General features: G+C 36.8%; 1 pseudogene; it reads left to right on the top strand.

Moving 5' to 3' along the window:
• The first annotated feature begins 5,266 nt into the window (after window positions 1–5,266).
• LOC125839169 (uncharacterized) lies at window positions 5,267–6,993 on the top strand (annotated as a pseudogene).
• The last annotated feature ends 19,891 nt before the right edge of the window (window positions 6,994–26,884 follow it).

The following is a 26,884-nucleotide window of genomic DNA, read 5'->3' on the forward strand; positions in this document are numbered from 1 at the left end:
TTATAGAATGCATGACATGGTTCAGGATGCGTTTGGGGTGCATTCTGATTTTGAATCTGGTAATCAAGGTGAAGAAGCTCCTAATGCTGAATGTAAAATTTTCTTTGAACAATTGGAAGTTGCTAGTCGGCCTTTATATGAGGGGAGTCCACACTCGCAGTTGTCAATTGCTGTTAGATTATTAAGTATCAAATCAAATTGGAATGTTCTGCAAGGGGCAATGGACTCTGTGATTGACCTTATGCATGATTTAGTTGACCCAAAGCTAGAGATACCTGATAATTTCTATAAGGCAAAGAGGTTGGTATCAAAGTTAGGATTGTCATCGATGAGAATTCATTGTTGTGAAAATGGTTGCATGTTATACTATAAGGATGATATTGATCTAGAATCGTGTAAGTTTTGTGGAAAATCTCGTTATAAGCAGACTCCTAGTGGGAAGAAAGTTCCTATTAAGGCGATGCATTACTTACCTCTTATACCAAGGTTAAAGAGGTTGTATGCATCTAATAGATCTGCTCCTCATATGAGATGGCACCATGAAAATAGAAGACCACTTGGTGTTATGTGCCATCCTTCCGATGGAGAGGCCTGGAAGCATTTTGATAGAACATATCCACAGTTTGCAGCCGAACCACGGAACATTAGATTGGGTTTATGTTCAGATGGATTCACGCCACATTCTGTTTCTGCTGCACCATATTCTTGTTGGCCTGTATTTGTAACACCATATAATCTTCCACCTGAGATGTGCATGACCAGTCCATATATATTTCTCAATTGTGTCATTCCTGGCCCACGAATCCAAAAGTCTTGATTGATGTATACTTGCAACCTTTGATTGATGAGTTGAAACAATTGTGGTTTCAAGGGGTTGAAAACATTTGAATGTGTTCTCTTAAGCAAAATTTAATTTGCGGGTTGCCTTAATGTGGACTATTAATGATTTTCCTGCGTATGGAATGTTGTCCGGGTGGATGACAGGGGGAAAGTTAGCTTGTCCTTGCTGTATGGAAAATACTAAATCATTCACTTTGAAACATGGTCGTAAAAATTCTTGGTTTGATTGTCATCGACAGTTCTTGCCAATGGATCATGAGTTTAGGAGTATGAAAAATGCATTCAGAAAGAATACTGTTGAACAAGGTTGTCCTCCTCCAATCTTGACTGGAGAACAAGTTTGGGAGAGGGTTCAACAATTTCCAAAGGTTACAGAAGAACAACCGTACACAATTTGATGGATATGGTGTTGCACATAATTGGACAAAACAAAGCATATTCTGGGAGTTACCATATTGGAAAGATAATCTACTTCGACATAATCTTGATGTCATGCATATCGAAAAAAATTACTTTGATAATTTATTCAACACAGTAATGGATGTCAATGGCAAGACAAAAGATAATGTTAAAGCTAGAATGGACTTACCAGAATATTGTAGGCGAAAAGAGTTATGGTTGCAAGAGAAACAGAACAACAAGTTCTTCAAGCCTAAGGCTAGTTATTCATTTACACTGGATCAAAAGCGTAAAAATATGTGAATGGGTCGAGCAACTTAATATGCCTGATGGACATGCTTCAAATTTGGGGAAAACGTGTCGATATGGAGCACGGAAAATTACATGGTATGAAAAGTCATGATTGCCATGTCTTCATGGAAACATTACTCCCCATTGCATTTAGTGGCTTGCCCGATAGAATTTGGAAACCTATGACTGAAATTAGTTTGTTCTTCAAGGACTTGTGTTCTAATACGTTAAGGGAAGACAACCTAGTTCAGATGGATCAGAATATTCCTATAATTACAAATAAGTTGGAGAAGATTCTTCCACCTGGATTTTTCGATGTGATGGAGCATCTTCCTGTACATCTGGTGCATGAAGCACGCTTCGGAGGTCCGGTTCAATATAGATGGATGTATCCATTTGAGAGGTAAGTGTTTAACTCTTAATATTTTTATATCACTATTTTGTTAAAATCAATGATAATATAATATAATGTAGGACTATTGGAAAGTCTAAACGGGGCATGAAGCAAAAACATAGACTTGAAGGCTCAATGGTTGAATTCCATCTTGCTAGGGAGATAGCTGATTTTGGTTCTTATTACTTCGAAAGTAGTGTGCCATGCTTTCAAAATAGACCCAATCACCATGACGATGGTGGTGAGACTATGAAGCCACTATCAATCTTCAATCAACCAGGCAAAGGTTCAAAAAAACGTACGAGGAGGAATCTTAGTGCCATGGAGTTTAAGTCTGCATCGACACATGTCTTGTTGAATTGCCCACAAGTTAAACCATTTCTTGAGTAAGTTGTTGTTTTTGCACTAAAATATGTAATTACAAGGCAAAACAACTAACTCAATATCCATCTTCTTTGACAGCTACTTTGTGTATTTATATGGCAATGAAAAAGTGTTTGAGCATTTCTCAAAGTGGTTTCAAGATTACGTAAGTCTTATAATATTTTCATAATACTATCATTGTTAAATAAATCTATATTTAATTGATAGCTAATTTCCTACTTTTCAAATATTTATAGATTTATGATACAAAAAATAGTCAATTTGACCAATTTTTGAAGGACCTTTCTTGGGGACCCATCAAGATTTATTCAATGGACAAGTATCTTGTAAATGGTTTTAAATTCAATACTGAAGAATGCTCCAAATATAAAAAAGCTAACAATAGTGGAGTTTGGGTGAAAGGTGGTGATGGAAATCAAGATGGAGTTGATTATTATGGGGTACTCAAGGAGGTTTTGGAAATGGAGTATTCCGGTTGGCCTATAAAAAAAATTGTATTGTTTAGATGCAAGTGGTTTGATCCAACCCCAAAAAGAGGTACGAGAGAAATCAAACAATATAATATCATTGAAGTAAAGCACACAAGGGAGTATGAAGCATATGATCCTTTCATTATTGCACAAAATGTTAAGCAAGTGTACTATGCTCCTTATCCTTTGCGTCCAGATAAATTAGATTGGTTGGTGGTGATTAAAACCAAACCCATGGGTCATGTGGAAGTTGAAAACGTGTTGGATGTTGCATACCAGGATGATGATATATCAAGTGTTCACCATACCGTGGATGTTGAATTAGAAAATGATTTAGAGCATCCTAAACACATATTAGAAGAGGTAGATATAGAACAAATAACAGATGAAGGGGCAAATGCATCAATTAATGAAGAAGAGTTGTTCGATGAAGAAGAGAATGAAGAAGAGGATGATGATGAGGATGAGGATGAGGATGAATAGTAATTAGTATGTTGAGTTTATATATATATATATATATGTAATTAGTATGTTGAGTTTATATATATATCTATATGTTACTTTAGTCTTCTTCTTAATTATTTTATATTGCATTACTAAATTGTTTCTCGATTCTCTGTTAAAGTGGATCCCCAATTTTTAAATTGTTTCAAAAGTAAGTATGTGGTCCTTGTACTTTTAGTTGTTAATTTAATTTATATGAGGTTATTTGGTAGTTTTTCATAGAATGCATAGCTTATTTATTAGGTGTATTTAGGTTGTCTTGATATGATTTAAATCACCTTGAGATCAACAAGATGTATGTGACCACCTATCTAATATATTAAAATGTTAGAGATGATATACTTTAAGTTCCTTAACTTATATCTTCAACATTTTCGTTTCTTCATGTTGTTAATAGTACTTGTTGGCTTTAAATGTGCTTCTATAGTTTTAGAACTCAGCCATTTCTGACAGACGGCAGAACTGATCGCATATATGGGTGAGAATCAAACTAATACTTTGAGTTAGAGAGATTTTTTTAAAAAAAAGTTACAAGAGAGTATTGAATGGATGAAATCTGCAAGTGAGTATTCTGATTACCTATCTCTAACCAGCGTCTTGAACTGCTCTAAGAATTCTATATTGGATCTGTATCACCATTTGCTTTTTGATTTGGTAGATGTGTCTTGTTTATGTTACACATTTGATATCATCAACTTTGGTCCATGATAAATAGGGCCCTGAGTTTCAACCTAAACCATGATAACACTTGCTTAAATGAACTAAACTCAAGGTAAATTGATAACACTTGAATTGAATTAAACTCAAGGTAAATGTTGTGATATCCTGTCCTACAATCCCCCAAGCAGCCTTGAAAAACCCTCTCCATAAAAAAAAATTAATCTTTATAGGCAGCCCTTTAGTCCATATATAGTCAAAGATTTGTATTTTCTCCTATTTCCGTCTTAATTCATTCCATGCTGATTTGACTGTGAACTTTCCATTTGAATTTCCCATCCACCATGATGTGTCATTATCTACATTGACTATTTGTGGGCTGATGTTATCAAGTATATGCTCCGTTAAGTCCGTAAACTGCTTGCTTGACTTCTTCCAGGTCTGGTAGTTTTGTAAGGAAATCATTCTGCTCAATGGTGACTAAGGCTGGAATGTTTTGTAACATATCATAGTTGGTTGGCCTGTTGTGTCAAAGAATAATTTTGAGAAAGTCAAAAATAAAATGAATCACTCATTTCTTTATAGTTTGCTTGTCATTGAAGGCATGCTTGCTGCTTCAACTTTGGCAATCTAGTAATTCCCTTATCAGCTTGAAAATGATAGCTTCCTACTGTAATTAGCACTGTCCTGTAATTCCCTTGCAGTTGAGTGCTTTCCTGTTTCTTTGCTCAGTCAAACTAAATATGGACATTGGACATAGTCACAAAAACAACAATATAATGCCAAAAAGGTCTCTGAATATTAGCAACAAGGGGAGAATGAATCTCCATCCTGGGAATAAAATGATGTTAATTAAGAGAAGCTACTCCTCACACCCCACCAACCCCTAGTTCACTTATTTTGCGTTTCACCTTTCCCTTTTCAAGATGATATTTACTTATTTTTTCTTTGAAGTTGTTCTTATTTGATAGATGAAATGACATAACAAACATTCATGAACATAACAAAACACACTTGTAGTTAATTCAATTTCAGCTTTAGTTAATTTTTATTGAAACTTTACTTGTTACGTAAATTTCTAACCTCATTTGACTTGAATGTTTTTGTTACTTAGATGGCAGGTGGTAATAAGAACAAAAATATTGATAATGCCCCCAAAAAGAAAAAAAAGAAGGATGGTATGATTAGTAGACGACCGATAGGGATAAGTATAAGATCAGACTCTACAAATTCTCTCCCATCAAGAGACACTCCGATACATTGCTATTCTAAGCAGACTGAGCCTTATAGTCGGGTGCCTCCACATATTAATCCTCCGTCGACCTATATGCATCCACCATTGGAATATACTCAGCCACCCCCCCACGTACTTGTGCCCACATCAGGGTATGCTACCCCACATGGATACAGTGTTTTGCCGCCAGAGGCTAACCGACCAACATCTAGTGACTCTCGCACAGTTACTCACAACCCTATAGACTCACAACCTTCATCATCATCTTCTTCACAACTTGGGATGTCGAGTCTTCGCCTTCAAGGTAATGGTTCGGAGCCTAACACTCCTACCACAAATCAGTCAGCTACAGCTGGTCGGGTCCTTACACAAGTTAGCGTGAGAGATATGCACAATAGACTTGTCATCGAGCCTGACGGCTATACGTAAGATTTTATTTTTTACAAAATATCCTATGTTTATGATTGTCTCATTTAATTGTCTTTGTTTTAACCTGTAACTGTTAAAATTTTGTATTACAGTTTCAATCCAGATGATGCTGTGGGGATCATTTCTCAAGCAATCAAAGATCTCTATAGAGATGTTTTTCCGACTTGGGGAAAGATGCCAAGCAATCTCAAGAGGCAAATTTTTTTGGAGTTTAGAGTATATTAAAATTTATTGCTTTAACACTATATAAATACTTGTCTTCAATAATACTTATTAATTGAAAATTTTATGGTTTCATTGCAAAAAAAATGTGCTTGGCGTCTGGAACATGAGACCAAAATTTGTGCAAACTTTCACAAGAAAGCTGCACGTGTTCTCACTAGTTTGTTGATGAAAGCTCGTAAAAAGAATAAGAATCCTCGGTGGATTCTACCGGAGGATTGGAAAAAATTACTTGTGCATTGGGCGAACGATCCAAGATTTAAGCAGATGAGTGAGATCGGTAAGAAGGCTAGATCATCTACTAAGGGTGGTTCTCTACACACAAGTGGGGCTCAAAGTCAAGGAAGCGTGAGGAGGAAATTGGTATGAATCATTTTTCTTAATTTAAAAAAAATATATTTTAGGTATTAATATTTAATTACTCTTGATTATAACTTAATTAGTTTTATATGTAGGAAAAGGAACTAGGAAGACCGGTAACCTAGGCTGAGGCATTCAAGGCAACACACATAAGAAAGAAGAAAAATCCGGAAGATCCAGACGTGTGGGTTGAGCCGCGAGCTGAATTGACCTATGTAAGCCTCTAATTTAAAATAATAGTTACTTATTTTCTAAATTTATAGTCTAATAATAATACCATTCAATTTAGAATCGATATCTTCAAGCTTTGGAGGATTTACGACAATCTCAACCAGAAGAAAATCGAGGTATGCCACTTAGTCAAGAACAGGCTGAGAGAGTGTGGCTAGACTTGATTGGTGGGCCGAGTAGATATGGGTATGCCTATGGCATGCCTCAACAGACCTTTCGTGAATATCATTCTGAGTTTGAAGGCTTAAGTAGTTCCTATGATGATGAATCGATGAAGAAAAATTTGGCTATGGAGCAAAAGATAGCGGAGCTATCTAGCCAAGTCGAAGACTCGCGGGCTAGGGAAAGGCGGAGGGACATAGAGTATGCAGGTCTTAAGGCTCAATTAGATGCATTACTTGCTTCAGGAGGGATTCCCCCTTGTTCCAATGATGCCACTTTCCCTCCTCGACCCTCCCAGCCTCAACCTACTCGATATCCAGTGTATGGTCAACAAAGAAATATGACAGATGAGTCTAGTAGTGATGAAAAAGATGAGGATCATGTGGCAAACACACTACCGCATTAGTGAAGTTTAGAGTTGTAATAGATAATCTAAGTTATTTACTTTATGGCTGTTTTATGGGACTTATTTGTTTTGTGAATACATGATAACATTGAAATCCTATTATATAACTTTTGGATTTTATGGTTTTTCTTTCAATTTCGAATTACGTTGAAGGTGAGTTGCATATTGTGTTGATAAGAGAATATTTAGTAAATGTATTGTATCAGTTGATTGTTGAAAGCTTGATTTAGCTAATTAGAAATGTATTGAATTAATATGACAGGTGATGAGCAGCTGCAAAAACAGATACAAACTGCCAGTTTTTTTCTAGGAAAAGAGACCTCATGAGGTCACTTTTTTACATTTTATTTTTAAGAAATTTCATATAAGAGACCTCATCAGGTCTCTTTCTGGCAGTTTATTTTTTAGAAATGCAGTAAAGAGACCTAACGAGGTCTCTTTGCTGCAGTTTATATTTTAGAAATGCAGTAAAGAAGGTCATATAGCGGCCTCGTGAGGTCGCTTTTTGAATTTATTTTTTATTTATTTCATAAAAGAGACCTCATGAGGTCGCTTTTTATTTTTTATGTTTTAATTAAATCAACCTCATAAGGTCTCCATTTAGAAATTTTTAAAAAATTCTATAAAGAGAATGGACCTCAAGAGGTCTCTTTTTTTAAATATAAAATAAAAATAAATAATATAATAGTGACCTCATGAGGCCACGTTTATTAAAAATAAAACAAAAGTAAATTATAAAATTGCGACCTAATGAGGTCTCTTTTTCTAATAATTCAAAAAATTTATTGGCGGCCTCGTGAGGTCTCTAATTGGCGACCTCATGAGGTCTCTACACAAAAGCCACCTACATTATAGCGACCTACCGTTGAGGTCTCTTTTTTGGTCTCCTTTTTCAGAAAAGAGACCTCATGAGGTCTCTTTTTTAAGTCTCTTTTTGCAGTTTTTTTAGTAGTGAGTGTAACTGCTGACTGAGAGTTGTGAAATTTAAGAGTTTTGATAGGCTTCATATAAGAAAGTACGTAAAATCACACACAATTTATTCTGAGCATATTAGGATCCACGATCCACACACCATAACGAAAGTCAATATCTGCTCGTCTTCTTCAATATTTCTCTTTGAGAAGGCAACATCTGTGCATCGATGACTGAACAAATCAACTTCTAAGAGAATCAAGTGTAGAATTGTCACGTCTAGGATGAGAGAAATAAATGATTGTATTGATGATTAAAATTGTTGACTACTTGCTCCTTATATAAGGACAAAATTGTAGAGTGCAAAGTTAACTATACTTAGAATCCTACTACAATACTTATTACTACTATAATAACGTTGCCATTATAAATAATCTAATTTTAGTCGCAATATAATCCTAGTCGACTTCAGCTAGTACAAAAAGTAGCAGCCTAGTCGATATATGTGACCTAATCCTAGAGAGACTCTAACTCCATTGTACACGTTGATTAGACTAGGTTGTTCAACCTATTCCATGTCTTCAGTTTCCTTAATCTTTAACCCTTTAACCTTTTCCATGTCTTCATTTTTCTTTATCTTCAACACTTCCCCTCAAGCTAGAGAGTGGAGGAACGGTTACTCATAGCTTGCTTTGAAAACCTAGCAAGCACTTGTTTTGGCCATGCTTCGATATGGATGTGATGTCAAGTCCTTTCTTGTCGTAGTACACCTGCAAATTGATACAATTAGTCCCATCAGTAAAAATACTTAAGAGCACTATGATTATTCCTATCACAGATTTGACATGATTAAGTATTGTTCCACTCCTTATTCCACTTGGGAAACTTTGATTGTTCAGAGAGCCTAGTGCAGATTGACTATTCTGAGAACCTGTTGCCTGTCTAGCAGGCTTGGAACCTCTTTCTCTAGAGTTGAAGTTGTTGTTTCCTCTTCCCCTGCCTCCTTGAACATAGATTACCATGTTATGATTTTGTTGTGGCACCTCGTCTTCATTTTCCCTTATATCAAAACCCATGAGAGCATTAACAAATTGATTAAGAGTGAGATATGGTGCCTTAACTAACATGACATTCATGAAGGTCTTGTATTTGAGACCTAAACCACTAGCAAAATTGATTACTTTGATATATTCATCCACAGGTTTGTGAATGGCTGCAAGACCATCACATATGCCTTTGTATTCCATGATGTATTCATCAATATTTTTTCTTCCTAACCTAACACTCTGGAGTCATTGTTTATGTTGAAACTCCTTATCATTTGTTGCTTTACAATAAGCTTTTTCCAAGAATTCCCACATCTCCTTGGCAGTTGAGCAACCTACAATTAGGTACATGCTTTCTTCTGTCAAGGTGCCTGAGAGCCAACTCCTTAGAAACAAATTTTTCTCCACCCAGTCATCAATGTTGCAACTATCTTTTGCATCTTTCTCAACTACTACAACTTTCCTAGTAGTCTATCTAGTGGAACAACTACTTTTACTTGGTTCATTCTCTGTGATGAGATATGTTAGTCTCATCATGTGAATGAATTGGGATATTTGTTTCCTCCATATGAGGTAGTTTTTTGGCTTAAGCTTAATGGAGCAAGAGACAATGATTTGGTGAAGTGAGGAGGTCGACATAGTGTTGGTAGAGGGGGCCATTGCTGCTGAACATGTGGTTTTTTTATTACAAATACTCAGAGAGTGGAAGAGTTTTTAACCTCTGATATCTTGTATAATCCTCACGTCTAGGATAAGAGAAATCAAAGATTGTATTGATGATTAAAATTGTTGAGTTCATGCTCCTTATATAGGGAGATAATTGTAGAGTCCTAAGTTAGCTATACTTTGTCCTACTACTGTACTTATTAATACTATAACAATAATGTAATTATATATAATATAATCTTAGTCGTAGAATAATCCTAGTCATCATAATATGATCCTAGTCATACTCTAATCCTTGTCGACTTCAACTAGTACAAGAAGTAGCAGCCTAGTCGATAAAAGTGACTTAATCCTACATTGACTCTAACTCTATTCTACACGTTGATTGGACCAGGTTTTTCAACTTGTTCCATTTCTTTAGTTTCCTTTATCTTCAACACTTCAACCTGTTCCATGTGTTCAGTTTCCTTCATGTTCAACATCAAGTACTGATGTGAGGCTAAAATACATATTTTTAATCATTATATGCCTCACATTTATTATTTATATTTGTCCCTTTTGAGCATAAATTGTGCTAAATAGTATATTTTATTTGTAGGATTAAATTGATGGAAAAATGAAGAAGTTTGAAGCTAAAACGAATTAAAGATGGAAGATTGAAGAAGGAAATCAAGCAGACAGCTTAATAAATTAGTTTAATATAATAATATATTTATACATATGAGGCCAATGTGAACGAATAGACAATTCAAATTGAATTTGGCTCGCTGCTGCCACGTGTCAATAGCTAACTGCTCCGTTACCGCCAACAATTTAGAGAAATCCAGCAAGCAATTGGAAACCCAATTTAATTGGTTTTTGCTTTCCTAATTTGTCTTGAAATCAATTATTTTATTTAGGGTTTCTATATCTATAAATAGGGCATGAACAAATTTTTTTTAGTGGCCAAGAACCAAGAAACAATACACAATACAAATTTTCTTCTAGCTTAGAATCTTTGGAAGAGTTGTCGTGTAGGCCGGAGAATTGTGGTTTATTCTTTCTTCTCCTTTATTATTTATTTGTATTCGTGATTAATAAAAGATTGTTTAGATATTGTTCTTAACTTTTATGATTAACACAAGCATATTTATTTTAATAAATTTTGGTTATGTTTTTGAGATAATGAATAGCTAAATTTCATAACTAGGGTTGTGGAAACCATAAGCTATTAACAAAGTATGAATAATAACTAAGTAATTTCTTGAATAGTGTTGAAGCATATATTGATAATTTCTTCGTCTAGAAGTCTTTTTAGTGGTTGCAAACGTTAGAACTCGCCTTGTTGCTACTTGCCGGACCAAGGAGGTAGTTAATAAGAAAAGAATTATCAATGAAATGACCCAAAAAGTTCTTAAAAATGTGCTTCGGAAGTTACCGGAAACTTGTTTAGCTATATATAAAAAAAATCCGTTTCGTTTTTCAAAAATCCGACTTCATATTCTTGTTTAGGGGGTCAAATTGAGTGGGATATGGGTCTAACCCAAATTTTAGAGCAACCGTATCAAAATCCGAAATTTCCAAGTGAAGCCTTTTTCGAGGGTCTACTTTGGAGGGTCATATCTCCTAGCACACAAATTATTGGGTGGCCAATAACATATCCATGGAAATCCCTTTGAGTTAGCTACCTAACGCACTTCGTTTCACCTCATTCGGAGTTCGGACGAAGAAGTTATGCCCATTTTCGTAAAATCTGTCCGGCAGGAAATGCAATTTCCAGTGAGCGTTTTTACTGTTCACCCGCCTCATTTTTTTTTTAAAGAGTTGGCTAAGGAGGTCCATCGGTTGGCCAAATTGGGAGTTAGGTTAGAAGGGGTGGATAGTGGAGGAGTAATTGTTGTTGATGGTTCAAGGTCTTCCTTGGTTGATGAGGTGATAGTCAAGCAAGATCTTGATCCTTCTTTGGTAGAATTAAAGGCTTCGGTGAGTAGTGGTAAGGTGGAGGTTTTCTCCCAAGGGGGAGATGGTGCCCAAAGGTACCAAGGTAGATTATGTGTTCCTTGTGTGGATGGTGTGAGGGAAAGAATTCTTTATGAGGCTCATAATTCTTTTTATTCTATTCATCCGGGGTCAACAAAGATGTATAGAGACTTGAGGGATGTGTATTGGTGGGGCGGTATGAAGAAGGACATTGCAAAATTTGTTTCGGGTTGCCATAGTTGTCAACAAGTCAAGGCCAAACATCAAAGGCCGGGTTGCCTAACTCAAGACATTGAGATACCTACTTGGAAGTGGGAAGAAATCAACATGGATTTTGTAGTGGGCTTACCCAAGGCTAGAAGAGGCTTTGATTCGGTTTGGGTGGTGGTTGATCGGATGACAAAGTCGGCTCATTTCCTACCGATTAAAACTACTTACGGGGCTGAAGAGTATGCCAAGTTGTACATTCATGAATTGGTAAGGTTGCATGGGATTCCTTTGTCTATCATCTCGGATCGTGGTGCCCAATTCACTTCTCAATTTTGGAAGTCATTCCAAAGGGGTCTTCGTACAAAGGTGAAACTTAGCACGGCCTTCCACCCTCAAATGGATGGCCAAGCCGAAAGAACAATTCAAACCTTGGAGGATATGCTTAGAGCTTGTGTATTGGAGTTGAAAGGTAGTTGGGATGATCATCTTCCTTTGATTGAATTTGCATACAACAATAGTTATCATTCTAGTATCGGTATGGCTCCTTTTGAGGCACTTTATGGTAGACGGTGTAGGTCACCGGTTGGGTGGTTTGAAGTTAGAGAGGTGGCCTTGTTGGGTCCGGATCTGGTCATGGATGCTCTTGAGAAGGTAAGGATGATTAGGGAGAGGTTGAAAACAGCCCAAAGTCGTCAAAAGTCTTATGCCGATGTGAGGAGACGGGATCTTGAATTCAAAGTGGGTGATTGGGTTTATTTGAAAGTTTCTCCAATGAAATATGTGGTTCGTTTTGGTAAGAAGGGGAAATTAAGTCCTAGGTATGTTGGTCCTTATGAGATAATAAGAAGGGTTGGTAAAGTAGCCTATGAGTTGGGGTTGCCCAAGGAGATGGAATTAGTTCATCCGGTATTCCATGTATCGATGTTGAGGAAATGTGTTGGTGATCCTAACGCTATTGTACCTGTTGAGGTTGTGGGTGTTGTAGAAGATAATTTGACGTATGAAGAAGTCCCAGTTCAGATCTTAGATAGACAAGTTAAAAGGTTGAGGAACAAAGAAGTGGCGTCCGTTAAGGTGCTTTGGAGAAATCAACAAGTGGAGAGTGCTACTTGGGAGGCCGAAGCGGACATGCAAAGACGTTACCCTTATCTATTCAACTCCACTCAAGCCTAAGGTATTAAATCAAGTCCTTTGTACTCCATTGAGTCTTACATTTCAGCCCCTGAATCATTAATGTGCATATATGTTTAAATTGATGAGTTATGGATGTTTTACACTAAGTTTTGAAATCTTGAAGTGATGTTTAAATAATATTTTTGCATTCATGTTGGGGCTGATATGTTCTTACTAAGTCTTGCCTTGTACGTCTCTTCCACATTCGGGGACGAATGTTCCCAAGGGGGAGATATTGAAATGACCCAAAAAGTTCTTAAAAATGTGCTTCGGAAGTTACCGGAAACTTGTTTAGCTATATATAAAAAAAATCCGTTTCATTTTTCGAAAATCCGACTTCATATTCTTGTTAAGGGGGTCAAATTGAGTGGGATATGGGTCTAACCCAAATTTTAGAGCAACCGTATCAAAATCCGAAATTTCCAAGTGAAGCCTTTTTCGAGGGTCTACTTTGGAGGGTCATATCTCCTAGCACACAAATTATTGGGTGGCCAATAACATATCCATGGAAATCGCTTTGAGTTAGCTACCTAACGCACTTCGTTTCACCTCATTCGGAGTTCGGACGAAGAAGTTATGCCCATTTTCGTAAAATCTGTCCAGCAGGAAATGCAATTTCCAGTGAGCGTTTTTACTGTTCACCCGCCTCATTTTTTTTTTCTAAGTGTTGGACCATTTTTCCAAAGGGCATATGTTATTTCCTATATACCATTAGTTCAATTCCCATCTCTAAAACATTTCCCAAAACACATCTCCCATACTTAGACACATTTTCTCTCAAGTTCTCTCAAGAACCCTAATCCAAAACCTTCCTCAAGATTGAAGAGACTCTTGCTCCAAGTTCCAAGCTTTCATTGAAGACACTCTCAAGACCTTCATAAGAACTCAAGGTATGTGGTGTTGAACTCATGGGTCCTTCCACCCATAGTGCCTAGACTCTATTCTACTCACTAATTCATGGTTTAAGTTAAGATTCATAAATTAGCCTTGTTCTTTGTAATAATTTCCTGCACATTGAATTTTAAACATGAAAAGTGATTGTTTTGAGCATGTTGTGACTCTAGAACTTGAACCTAAAATTGGAATGGATGTGGAGATGTTCATGTGGTATTGTGGGTGTTAAAAATGTGTTGTTGTAGGTTGTTCACTGGTTTGGCTGCATAATTACTACCCTATTTTCCATGCTCTTTGATTCCATTACATGTCTTCAAGGTGTTTGACAAAATGTCCAACTATGGAGAATTGATGAATCGATGCTTTAAAGCTTGAGTTATGAGATGTATGGAAATCCAGAGATGTGTTGATGACAAACTAAGCTTGCGTATATGTTCATTCCATACGTGAGATTGCATTAGAGCCTTATGGGAATTTTCTATATAAAGTGTTGCATGACCATGCCCGGTCCGGGGGAAAAGAACCGGACAACCATGTGAGAGGTTTATATCTTACCACCTAGGATGCTTGGGGTGTGACCAACATCAACCATCTGAGAGGTTTATATCTCACCACCTAGGATGCTTGGGGTGTGAGCAACATCAACCATGTGAGAGGTTTATATCTCACCACCTAGGATGCTTGGGGTGTGACCAACATCAACCATGTGAGGGGTTTATACCTTGCCACCAGGGTGTCCGGGTGTGAACGACATCCCCCATCCTAAGTTGGGGTTATACATTGGTTGGATCATGCTTACACATATGATATCTAGTATTAGTATAGATTTACTTAAACATGTTTTGACTTCACTTTGATCATGCATCCTCATATTGTTATTCATAATGCCTATGAAACTATTTCTTGTATTTCGATTGTGTCCTTGTCTATTGTTGTGTTGCACCCCGCATACTTGGTACATTCCAAGTACTAACGCATATTTTGCCTACATGATGTCACCATGTAGGGACCGGAACTACTCTTGATTCTTCTCTCCATTCACGTGGCTAGTACGGTGCTTATCCGAGTTGTTGGTGAGTCCTCAATGATTCGAGGGCTATGTTATGTTTCCTACTCCTATGTTTTGAGACTTTAGCTTGCAATTGTATTTTGACTATGAGGGGAGCCGGTAGTATGTCATGGCCCCGTCCTATCTATGTATGTAGAGGTGTGCGTTGGACAAGTATTTTGTAAATGAGCTTGACTCTTGTTCTATGATGTCATTTTGAAATGGTTTGTCCTTAGTCCCTATTTCCCGTAAATTAATGTTGAATGTACTTCTGCGACCGATGAAGTGTGATGACAAGTTTGAGAGGCTTGTTTGGGGTTCCTTCGGGTTCCTCATTCGCCATGTCACGTCTAGGCCCTAGGCTTGGGTCGTGACAATCAACATAAATTTAGTGTGATAGTATCTAATAGTCTAATGTCAATTGGTGTAAGGGTGAAAACTAAGTCATACATTGATGTGAAGTCTAATATGAGGTAAAGGTAAGGGTTAGTAAATTATACACACGTAGCCTGACCAAGGTGCGGGGTGAAATTATCTATTTGCCGAACCAAGGATTTAGAGATACATAACTTACCACTTTTCATGTGATACACTAGGATAAGATTGCTATTATTAGGATTACCGCGTTATGAACTTATGAGAAACACATTCCTAGTTACTTCTAGTAATTTGAATATAAATAAATGCTTAGTTCAAAGCTATTTTTATTATTTTTATTTTATTTCAATTTAAATCCCTTCATTTTATATAACAACTATCGAGTTAAATATTTTCTATTGACAATATTCTTCCATATTTTCTGTGGGATCGACACCGACTCATAATTGGGTAAATATATTGCATACGATCGTTTATATTTCTTTTCAAGAAGTATATTTGGACGTTATCAAGAATGGCGCCGCTGTCGGGGAATGTGGCTTAGAAATTGTCTTTAGTATTTATTTTGACTTGTAGTCCTTTTTTATTTCTTAGGATTAGTTTTAAATTTGTTTTTTATAATTATCATATTTCTTTTGCTCTTCTTGAGATTTCATCTGAAAAAGTTTGTAGTGATAACTGTTCTTGCAATTCTTGTACTTATGATATTATGGATTCTTATAGGTTAATTTTTTCTCAACAAGATAAGTTGTATGGGTACATGGAAGATTTGTTAATACTTTGCTATAAATCAATAAATAAGCGCAACCTTGAAGATAGCTTTGAATTTGATCTCCATTATTTAAATTGTGAGTTGAGTGCAAAGATTAAATCTTATGACACCCAACAATTTAGTAATAATATGTGTGAGGAAGACAAAATACTTATAAGACAACTTGAACAACTAAAAGTTGAGGGTCAATTGCTTGATTATACTTTTATTGATGATGTCATTGTTGAGAAGAGTATACTAGAGTTATGTAATGACGTAGTTAATATTGTTTTTAAAAACTCTAGTATGTGTAAATATGAGGATGTAAATAATAATACAATTCATAAGTTAGGGCGCACTAGACCACATTCCAATCATTTTTCCACATTATGTTTAGATGATGAAATATTAATTGAGCCATCTAAGCCTATAGAAGATTGTGTATGTGTGGAACAATGTGTCTATATTCTTGAATTATTGTTTCAACATCGGAGAATTACATTCCTCACTTAGGATCCAAGAAGTGCATAATGCGATATCTATTGTTTGGGACCTTTAATTTTATACTACCACTCCTTGATCGTTATAGAAAAATTGATGTGAAATTAGGGGTGCAATTCATATCTTCAAAGTGGAAAGAAAAATAGTAAAATTGATGGTGTTGTGCCGCGACGTTAAATTAAGCATTTATTGGGAGGCAACCCAATTAGTAGTGTAACTTCTTATTTTATTTTAATTTTATTAGTATCACTTTTTTTTCTTGTTTTTGCAGATTAGGGGAAGTCAGAGTACCCAAAAAAAATTTGAAGTGAAGGAGCATGTTTGAGCTTAAGTGTGGGGTGACGACCCTTCATGAAAATGAAGAGAACATGCAACTAGCTAGGCCTAAAGGCCTCAGGGAGTTTTCCTAACCATTGTTTTAAATTTTATTTAATGCTTTGGGGACATATCATCTTTTTGAGTGTGGGGTGGAGGAATAAATTTCTAGTTTTTACCGTTTTATTGAGTCTTTTCTTTTTTAGGATGGGTTCCTTGGCTTTTGTTTTTGGTTCTTTTCCTGAGGATAGTCCCTTTGAACCGAGTGTCTTTTTTTTTTAGGAATAAATTTATTTTTATTTTTCTTTTTTTTTTGGAGCGAAAAGAAACGAGTCTTTTGAGTTATGTGATACTTACTATTTGGGCCTAATTTTGAGTAGTACTTTCTTGTGAATGGTTGATTGCTAGTGAAATTGCAAACTTTTTGACATCTAGGTTCATGGTTGTGACTTTGTATATAGCTTATTTTATTTTGTAGTTTGTTATGATCTTGTCTCTCTTAGAAGTGAAATTGATCCATCTTGATTGATACTTGTGCCATGTGTGGTGAGATTTTGTTTATTCCATGTTTTGCATCTTAGTCTAGAACTTGCCCTTGTCACGACCCGGGAGCACCCCCTAGTCGTAACCGGCGTACTCGACCTCGAAAAGGTCTAATACAAGCCTCTTAGCATTCATTCATCGCATAGACACCAAAGCCATAAGGAATTAAAAATTTTCTTCACACACGAAGATACTTTCAATAAATAGCAAGCGGAAGACTTTCTAAACTTTATACAATATGTCTCAAAACCATCTAATACCTGAATATAACATTGGGACTAAGCCCACTCAAAACTTAAGCAAATACTAGAGAGACATAAAAAAAGGAACATGTTGGTTATTGCCCTCGAATCTATGAGGACTCACCAAGTCTTCATCTTCAACTCTTAAAAACCTAACAAGTAGCCATGACATATCACCATCTCCAAATCCCTACACTTTAGTCAAAAAGCGAAAGAAAGGGGTTAGCACAATTAAGTACTAAGTATGGAGACCATGCAAGAAAATATGCACAACGGACATTTACAAGAAATGTATGCTTTCATATCCTTTGATAAAACCTTTCCGTTACAAGTATAAGAGACATAATACAAGTCAACATTAACATATAAGACCATAGCCAACCATACATATACTTAACATAAATCCATATACAACCCATGCTTAACTTTAGAAGGACACATGTCATTTTATTACCATAGGACCTCTACCTAATATAACCTTAAGACACACTTGAGTGAGACAAGAAGTGACCGCCCACACGATCCTCTTCAAGCACACTTAAGTGTTCCCCAAGATTACCTTAGATAAGGACTTTATAGGCAACGTGCATAATCATACCCAATAGATAGCATATTAATGAGATGATATGTATAATGATGCTTACATAAAATAAATCATATTTAGTGGGGCGTAGTACATGTGTGGTGAGTGACCATCAATATAGTATTTCCAAGGCCTACCACCCCCTTGGAGAGGCGAAAGAGGTACAAACCCCTCAATGTGGTTACCCGGGCCTACCACCCCCCGAGCTAGGGACCAAGGCACAAACCCCTCGATATGGTTATACGGGCCTACTACCCCCTGTACTAGGCAACCAAGGTACCAACCCCTCGATATGGTTATACGGGCCTACTACCCCCCGTACTAGGCAACCAAGGTACCAACCCCTCGATATGGTTATACGGGCCTACTACCCCCCGTACTAGGCAACCAATTCCAAAATCCATATAAATCAGCCCACCAACAACATACATATATATCAACCTTCATAATTTGATCATGGAAGCATGAAAACCATAAACATCACATCATAATTCCATTTCATGATAATATGCAAAATAGACCATAATAGGATGTGTAGTAGTAATTCCATAATTCAAGAGTTCATAAATAATCATAAGGACCCATAAACTTGAAGTAGAAATAGAGGATAAATGGTTGGACTTGTGGAAAGGAAGGTTTCCACAATCAAACCCACATACCTCAACTTGTTCACGAGTATATCAACCTTAGAAGTACAATTACATAACTTATTTAACTTCTATTAGCTCAGTAATGATGACGTAAAATAGGATCATCATCATAAGTAAGCCTAGCATGTACAAATACAACTATGCTCCCAAAACAGGGAATCTGGCCAGCCTAGTACCTCATGTTGCGATAATGAATCGATAAATTTCATAACTAGGGTTGTGGAAACCACAAACGATTAACAAAGTATGAATAATAACTAAGTAATTCTTGAATAGTGTTGAAACATGCATTGATAATTCTTTCGTCTAGAAGTCTTTTTAGCGGTGGCAAACGTTAGAACTCACCTTGTTGCTACTTGCTGGACCAAGGAGGTAGTTAATAAGAAAAGAATTATCAAGATAGATTTAGTGTGATACTATCTAATAGTTTAATGTCAATTGGTGTGAGGGTGAAAATTAAGCCATACATTGATGTGATGTCTACTATGGGGTAAATGTAAGAGTTAGTAAATTATACATATGTAGTCGGACCAAGGTGCGAGGTGAAATTCTCTATTTACCGGACCAAGGATTTAGAGATACATAACTTACCACTTTGCATGTGATACACTAGGATATGATTACTATTATTAGGATTACCGCGTTATGACCTTATGGGGAACACACTCCTAGTTACTTCTAATAATATGAATATAAATACATACTTAGTTCAAAGTTATTTTTATTGTTTTTATTTTATTTCATTTTAAAATCCCTTATCTTGTGATCTGTTTTACCACAACTAAATCAAGCATTGGAACCCGCTATACATTTTCCCTCATACTTTATTCCACACATAGTAAAATAAGGAAAAGAAGACCCATTACCGCCTCCTTGAGGTTTAGGGTTAGACACCCTTTCAATTTTGGACCTAAGGGGAGCCTTAGAAAAACCTTTCCCAGAAAACCTTCGTCGAAACCTTGAATGGCCATGTCCACCAGACCTAGAGTATGAATAGTTACCATCATCCATTCTTTCCCTATTTGCTTCTCTAGATCTTTCTTTAAGCTTTTTGTCTTCAATTTGTTGGGAATGGATTATTAGTCGATAAATATCCATGTTATGGACAAGCATAGCCGTACCACACTCCTTCACAACCAATTCAGACACACCCGAAACAAACTCGCTCATCCTTACCCTAGAATCAACAACTACAGAAGGAGCATACTAAGACAATTGAGTGAATCTTAAGGCGTATTCCTTCACACTCATACTTCCTTGTCGAAGATTAATGATCTCAAGCACTTTAGCCTCCCTCATTTCAAGGGGAAAAAACCAATCAAGAAAAGCGGATTTAAACCTTTCCCATTCCAAGCGACCCACATCTATCGGTCATGCCTCTTTCCATTGGTTAAACCAAATTTGAGCAACCCTCTTAAGTTGATAAGCGACCAATTCTGCCTTCTCCACTGAAGTCACTCCCATGGTACCTAACACCTTATATACCTCATCAATAAACTCTTGAGGATCTTCCTCAACCATAAAGCCATAAAATTCCGGAGGATTCATCCTTGTGAAGTCCCTCACTCCTGAAGCTGTCGTACACACATTTGGGTTCACATGGGGGTTCACCACCTCCCTATTGGCTTAGGCCGTCGTGGCTTGACCCAACACTTGAAAAGTCATTCTAAACTGCACATTGGTCAATTGGTCGGCCAAAGGGTCAACCGGAGCTTGAGGAGCTCAAGGAGCTTGAGGAGAAGCTCCTTGGTTAATCTCGTATCCCGCGGTCCTTCTTGCAAAAGCCCTTCTAGTAGTCATATTATGTAGACCATCAAGTAAGGATTAGGAGAAAAGGCCTTATAGTTAAACTCTATCACACGACTTAGAGAAATGAAGAAGTAAAGTTTCCTAAGCAGCTAATAGCTTCTCATTCATAAATTTGGCGCGCTTCACACTTATGAACTAGAATCTACTAGACGTGGTTTGAGACATCCTATAAACATTCTAAATCTTGTGCTCTGAATACCAAGTTTTTCATGACCCAGGGGTACCCCTAGACGTAACATGACATACAAGACCCCGAGAGGACTCATATAAGCCACTTAGCTTTCATAACATAAGATAATAGAAATGAGCAGAAATTTAAAACTTTTTCAACAATATCAAAGTCTTTTATAAATGAAGCGGAAGTCTAATACACTTTGTCTCCAACCTTCTACAACATGAATATCTTGGGACATAACCCATGCACTAGTGTTCAAAACATACAATGAAATAACACAAGAGAAATGATGGTCAAATCCTCGAATGCTATAAGGACTCACCGATCTTCAATCTTGCTCTACTATGATCTTAGCCACAGGGATGAGAGTCAATATCGCCGAACCTTTCATTTGGATAAGAAATGTAGGCAAGAGTATGTGTTAGTACAAAAGTGTACTAAATATGATAGCCAACATAAACATCAACATAAGCATAAGAGATAACAACATAAGTCATAAGCATAATCAGTGCACATCAATCATCATAACATATGAGAATACTTCTTGAAGTAACCTCAACTTATCCTTAGTCAAGGCTTGGGTCATCCACTTCTAGTCAACCATATCATGGAGAGAAACTCAAGCAACAATCAAAGCTTATCGTACATCATATCATAATCTAGCTTATCTTTTCTAGACATGTGGAATCACCTCTTTGCCTTACTACAAAGGAACAGGGGTAGTCCTCTCTAGTACTTATATGGATCATGGGTACTCGCTTCTAATCCACCTTAACATATGGATCATGGGTATTCGCCTCTTGTTTACCATCATGTGACATGGGTATTCGCTTCTTGTCCAATCGTATCATAAGAACATGGAAAGTCGCCTTTTGTTCAATTTTAAGGAATAAGGGTGATCACCTCTTTATCCTAGTTCATGGGATATGGGTAATCGCCTCATATCCATCTCATTTGGAGGTCATGGGTAATCACCTCTAGCTTCATCAATATCTTAGTCATTAGCATAGATTAATTTTAGGTGAGCAATCCTTTCAACCTAGAACCATTCAATGTGAACAAACATTTCACATTCATAACATAAGAAATCTATGTGGGAACTATTTCTTCCACAACAATTACATCAATAATCAACAATTGACAACATAAGCTTTAGTCTCAAAGCCATATATCTCATAGTCATCCTATATGCTCAATCTCAAGAAATTCAATATCATAATCATATCATAAGCTTCAATCTCAAAGAAATATTATTTGGATTCATCATATAAGGTTACATCCTAATGTATCTCATCAATCCTAGATTGAATACATCTAAACCCACAATTTCTCCTTTCATGGCATTAAACCCATTTACTTCAATTTCATCTTTATCGACATGGATTAAGCATGCATACATGTAATTTCATCCTAAAAATATATATTCCTATTAGTTCAATCATAAACATTTATAATCCACTCAATTAGATCAACATTCATGAATACCCACAACATTGGAAGAAAACCCTAACTCAAATTGGGGAAAACTTAGGGACTCCATGGATTAAAAGCCATCATACCTTGATGAAAAATCCCACAAATGCTTGAGGATTGGGGACTTGACCTTGATCCTAGCTCCAACTCTTTCTTTTTCTTCCAGTTCTAGAGAGAAAAATATTTGAGAGGAAGACTTTGCGATTTCTTTTGGGTTTTGGAAATATTGACTTGAATGAACTAATTTGAGAGTTGAAATACTTTATCTAGGGGTCTTAAACATAGGAAAATGACCTCAATTTGATTTAATTAAAATAAGAAAAGACCTAACTACCCATAACAATAACTGACAGTGGCCACCGACCGACCCAGTGGATGGGCCGTGGTCTAACCTATGGTTCGTCCTGGTGGACCGTCGTTGGCCATCAGAAAGTCTAATTTTGGTCCTTGAACCACAGACCCTAACCACATACTGTGGTCTTGCCTACGGTCCATAGGTCAGGCCATAGTCCTGGGCCTCTGCAACTTAGCCAAGGTGGCCAACCCACGGACTTACCTAGGGTCCACAGGTCAACCCACAGTCCGTGGTTGGCCTCCATGGTTGGCACCTACAACTTCCCAAAATCTAATCCTTTTCCCTTTTTTAGATACAGTGTGTTACACTCACAAAGGTAAAGTCATTTCTTATGTTCCACCTGCTACTAAACAAGAGAAGGTATTTGTGACTATTGTGGAGGATGACATTAAGGATTAGGTTGAATACTATAAAAATTTCATAATAGGGTATATTATTGGCGATACACAATAGCTGAAGTTGATAGAGAACTATGTCTTCCATGCTTGGGATTTTGCTACGAAGCCTAACATTTTTGTACATGATGATGGATACGTCATTTTTTCTTATGAATCACCTAAGGATATTAAGAGGGTTCTCATGAGGTTACTTACACTTTCTATAACAAACCCCTTGTCATTATAAATTTGATTTCGAGTTCAATCTTAATTGTCTACCCATAAATATTCCCTTACGGGTTCTTTTTCTTGGCTTAGCTGTGGGGAACGGATCGAGAGTACTCTACAAGCTGCAAGTGCTATTAGGGCTATATATACTGATAAATTAATGTGGAGATAAAAATAATCTCTTATGACCATTTCTTAACAGAGGTGGCTGTTTCCCAATCCCTATTGTATATAGTTAACATCCCCATCCCTTCTGCCACTATTATAATACTATAGACTATGAGTGGAGACCAATATTTTGTTCCCACTATATAAGGTTTGGTGACAATTTGTATGATTGTTGGGTGAGAGGGAAGGAAATGGAAAAGAAAGAGCAATTTCAAGAAGTTTCAAAGAGAAGGAGAGTTAAGTGTGGTACATAGGTACTTAGTATAAGGAATAATAACATGAATCACAGTTCTCAGAATTTTAGAGCTCAGAGTACTCAGTCTCAGGGTAGTACAACACAGGGGTTGTAGAGCACATATTCTAGTAAGAGTTGTAGGAACCATCCAAGGGAATGTCGTGATGGCTTCAATGGTTATTTCAAGTGTGGTCAGACGGGTAATTTTATAAGAGAATGCCCTAAGAACATTAAGGATATTGCGGCAATAGAGGCCAATCCTCTTCAACAACTCTAGTAGATAGAAATACCCACATAGGAGCTACTCCAGTAATAGGCGGAGGTACTAATCGTCTATATGTTATAGCTAGTCACCAAGATTAGGAGAACTTAATAGATGCTGTCAGTAGTATGCTTAAAGTCTTTACTGATGTTTATGCCTTACTTGATCCAAGTGCAAGTTTGTCTTTTGTAACTAAGATATAGTCGTGAGGTTTGGTAGTTCCCCCCGAATAACTTCTTGAGCCCTTCAGTATTTCCACACATGTTGGCGATTCTATTATAATAGAAAGAGTCTATCGTGATTGTACCATCTTTGTTTATAACAAGGACACCATGGCTGACTTAGTTGAGGTAGATATGGTGGACTTTGATGTTATTCTATGTATGGATTGACTTAATGCTTGTTATGCCTCAGTTGATTTCAGAACTCGAATAGTCAAGTTTCAGTTTCCTAATGAGCCTTTTTTAGAGTGGAGAAGTATTTCAACAATGCCTAAAGGTCATTTTATTTAATACCTTAAGGCCAGAAAGTTCGTTTCTAAGGGGTGCATCTTTCACTTAGTCGAAGTTAATGACTTTTGTGTTGAGACACCACATATTCAGTCAATTCCAGTTGTGAGTGAGGTTTTAGAGGTCTTTCTAGACAATCTTGCCGGAGTCCCTCCAGAGAGATAAATAGACTTTGAAATAGATATTCTTCCCAATACTCAACCCATTTGTATTCCACCATATAGAATGGCTCTAGCTGAGTCAGAAGAGTTAAAATAGAAGTTATGAGATCTTCTTGATAAGGGTTTCATCTGACCAAGTGTCTCACCTTGGGGAGCTCTAGTCTTATTCATGAGAAAGATAGATGGTTCTCTTAAGTTGTTTGTTGATTACTACCAGTTGAACAAGGTCACTATAAAGAATAAGTATCCTCTTCGGAGAAGCAATGATCTTTTTGACCAAAGTCAGGGTGCCACTTGTTTCTTTAAGATAGACATCAAATCTAGCTATCCTCAGTTGAAAGTGAGAGAAAGTGACATTCGAAGACAACATTCAGGACCTATGATGGTCATCATGAGCTCCTTGTTATCTCCTTTGGTTTGACTAACATTCTTGTAGTATTCATGGATCTTATGAAGAGAGTATTTAAGTAGTATCTCGACATATTTATTTATCATATTTATTGATAAAATATTGATATATTCAAAGAATGAAGAGGACCATGCTAGTCATCTCAGAGTAGTCCTCGAAACTCTAAAGGACCGGGAAATGTACGCTAAATTTTCTAAGTGAGAGTTATGGCTTGAATTCGTGGCATTGTTAGGCCATATTATTTCTAGCAAAGAGCTCATGTTGACACTCAAAAAATTGAAGCAGTGCAGAATAGTCCCAGACCCACGTCTTCAACTGATATAAGGAGTTTCTTTGGATTGGCTGGTTACTACAACAACTTTGTCGATGGGTTTTCATCTATTTCATACCAGTTGACTAAATTGACTTAGAAAATAGGTAAGTTTCAATGATCTGAAGCTTGTGATAATTAAAAGCTTTCAGGAATTGAAAACTTGATTAACCACTGCTCTAGTGTAGGAATTGAAAACTCGGTTAACCACTGCTCTAGTGTTGATCCTACCATAGGGTACATAGGGTTTTGTTGTTTATTGCGATATGTATAGGTTGTGCCTCTAGAAAACTTAAGATTCACGAAAAGAACTACACGACTCATGATAATGAGTTGGTAGCAGTAGTTTTTGCTCTGAAGATATGGCGTCACTATCTCTATGGCATTCACCTGGATGTGTTCACCCATCACAAGAGTCTCCAGTATATTTTCAATCAGAAAGAGCTAAATCCTCAAAAAAGGAGATGGCTGGAACTACTCAAACATTATTATATGAGTATTTTGTACCATCTAGGTAAGGCTAATGTTGTTGTTGATGCCTTCAACAGGTTGTCCATGGGGAGTACTACACATGTCGAGAAAGGTAAAAATTAATTGGCTAAGGAATTTTATAGACTTGCACGTCTTAGAGTCTGAGAGTCTGTTTGTTATAATCTAGTGAGGCTAGAGTGGTCACGATGAATAGGGCTGAATCCTCATTAGTGTCATAAGTGAGGGAGAAGAAGGACAATGATCTCATTTTAGTTGAGTGTAAGGCAAATGTGCATAAGCAAAAAGTGATGGTGTTTGCATAAGGGGGATATGGTGTGTCGAGGTATCAAGGCTACCTGTGTGTTCCAAGTGTTGATGAACTCCCAGAAAGAATCATGGAAAAAGCCCATAGTTCCTGATATTCAATTCATCTAGGTTCCACTAGGATGTACTATGACGTGAGAGAAGTTTATAGGTGGAGTGGCATGAAAAGGTACATTGTCGAGTTTGTTGCTAAGTGTCCAAATTATCAGAAAGGCAAGGCTGAGCATCAAAGGCCATGTGGTGTAGCTCAGAATATACCCCTTCCAGAAAGTTGGAGATCATTGATATGGATTTCATTACTGGTTTACCGCGATCTCAAAACATCATGATTCCATTTGGGTTATTGTGGATTGGATGACCAAATCAGTCCACTTCTTACCACTAAAGGCTACCAATACAGTAGAAGAGTATACAAATTTGTACATTCGAGAGAGACTTTTACTGAATGAAGTTCCCTTGTCCATCATTTTCGATAGATGTGCTCAGTTTACCTCATAGTTTTTGAAGTCGTTTAAAAAAGGTATGGGTTCGAAGGTGAACCTTAGTACTACTTTTAATCCTTAAACCGATGGTCAGGAAAAATGCATAATTCAGACGTTAGAGGAAATATTGAGATCTTGTGATTTGTATTTCAGAGGTGATTGAGATGACCACTTTCCTCTTATTGAGTTTTCATACAATAATAGTTACCACTCCAGCATTCAGATGGCTCTATATGAGGCTCTATATGGGCAAAGGTGTAGATATCCTATTGGCTGGTTTGA

Source organism: Solanum verrucosum, unplaced genomic scaffold, assembly GCF_900185275.1.
Source record: "Solanum verrucosum unplaced genomic scaffold, falcon-dt-bn FXZP01000167.1, whole genome shotgun sequence".
Classification (NCBI taxonomy): Eukaryota; Viridiplantae; Streptophyta; class Magnoliopsida; order Solanales; family Solanaceae; genus Solanum; species Solanum verrucosum.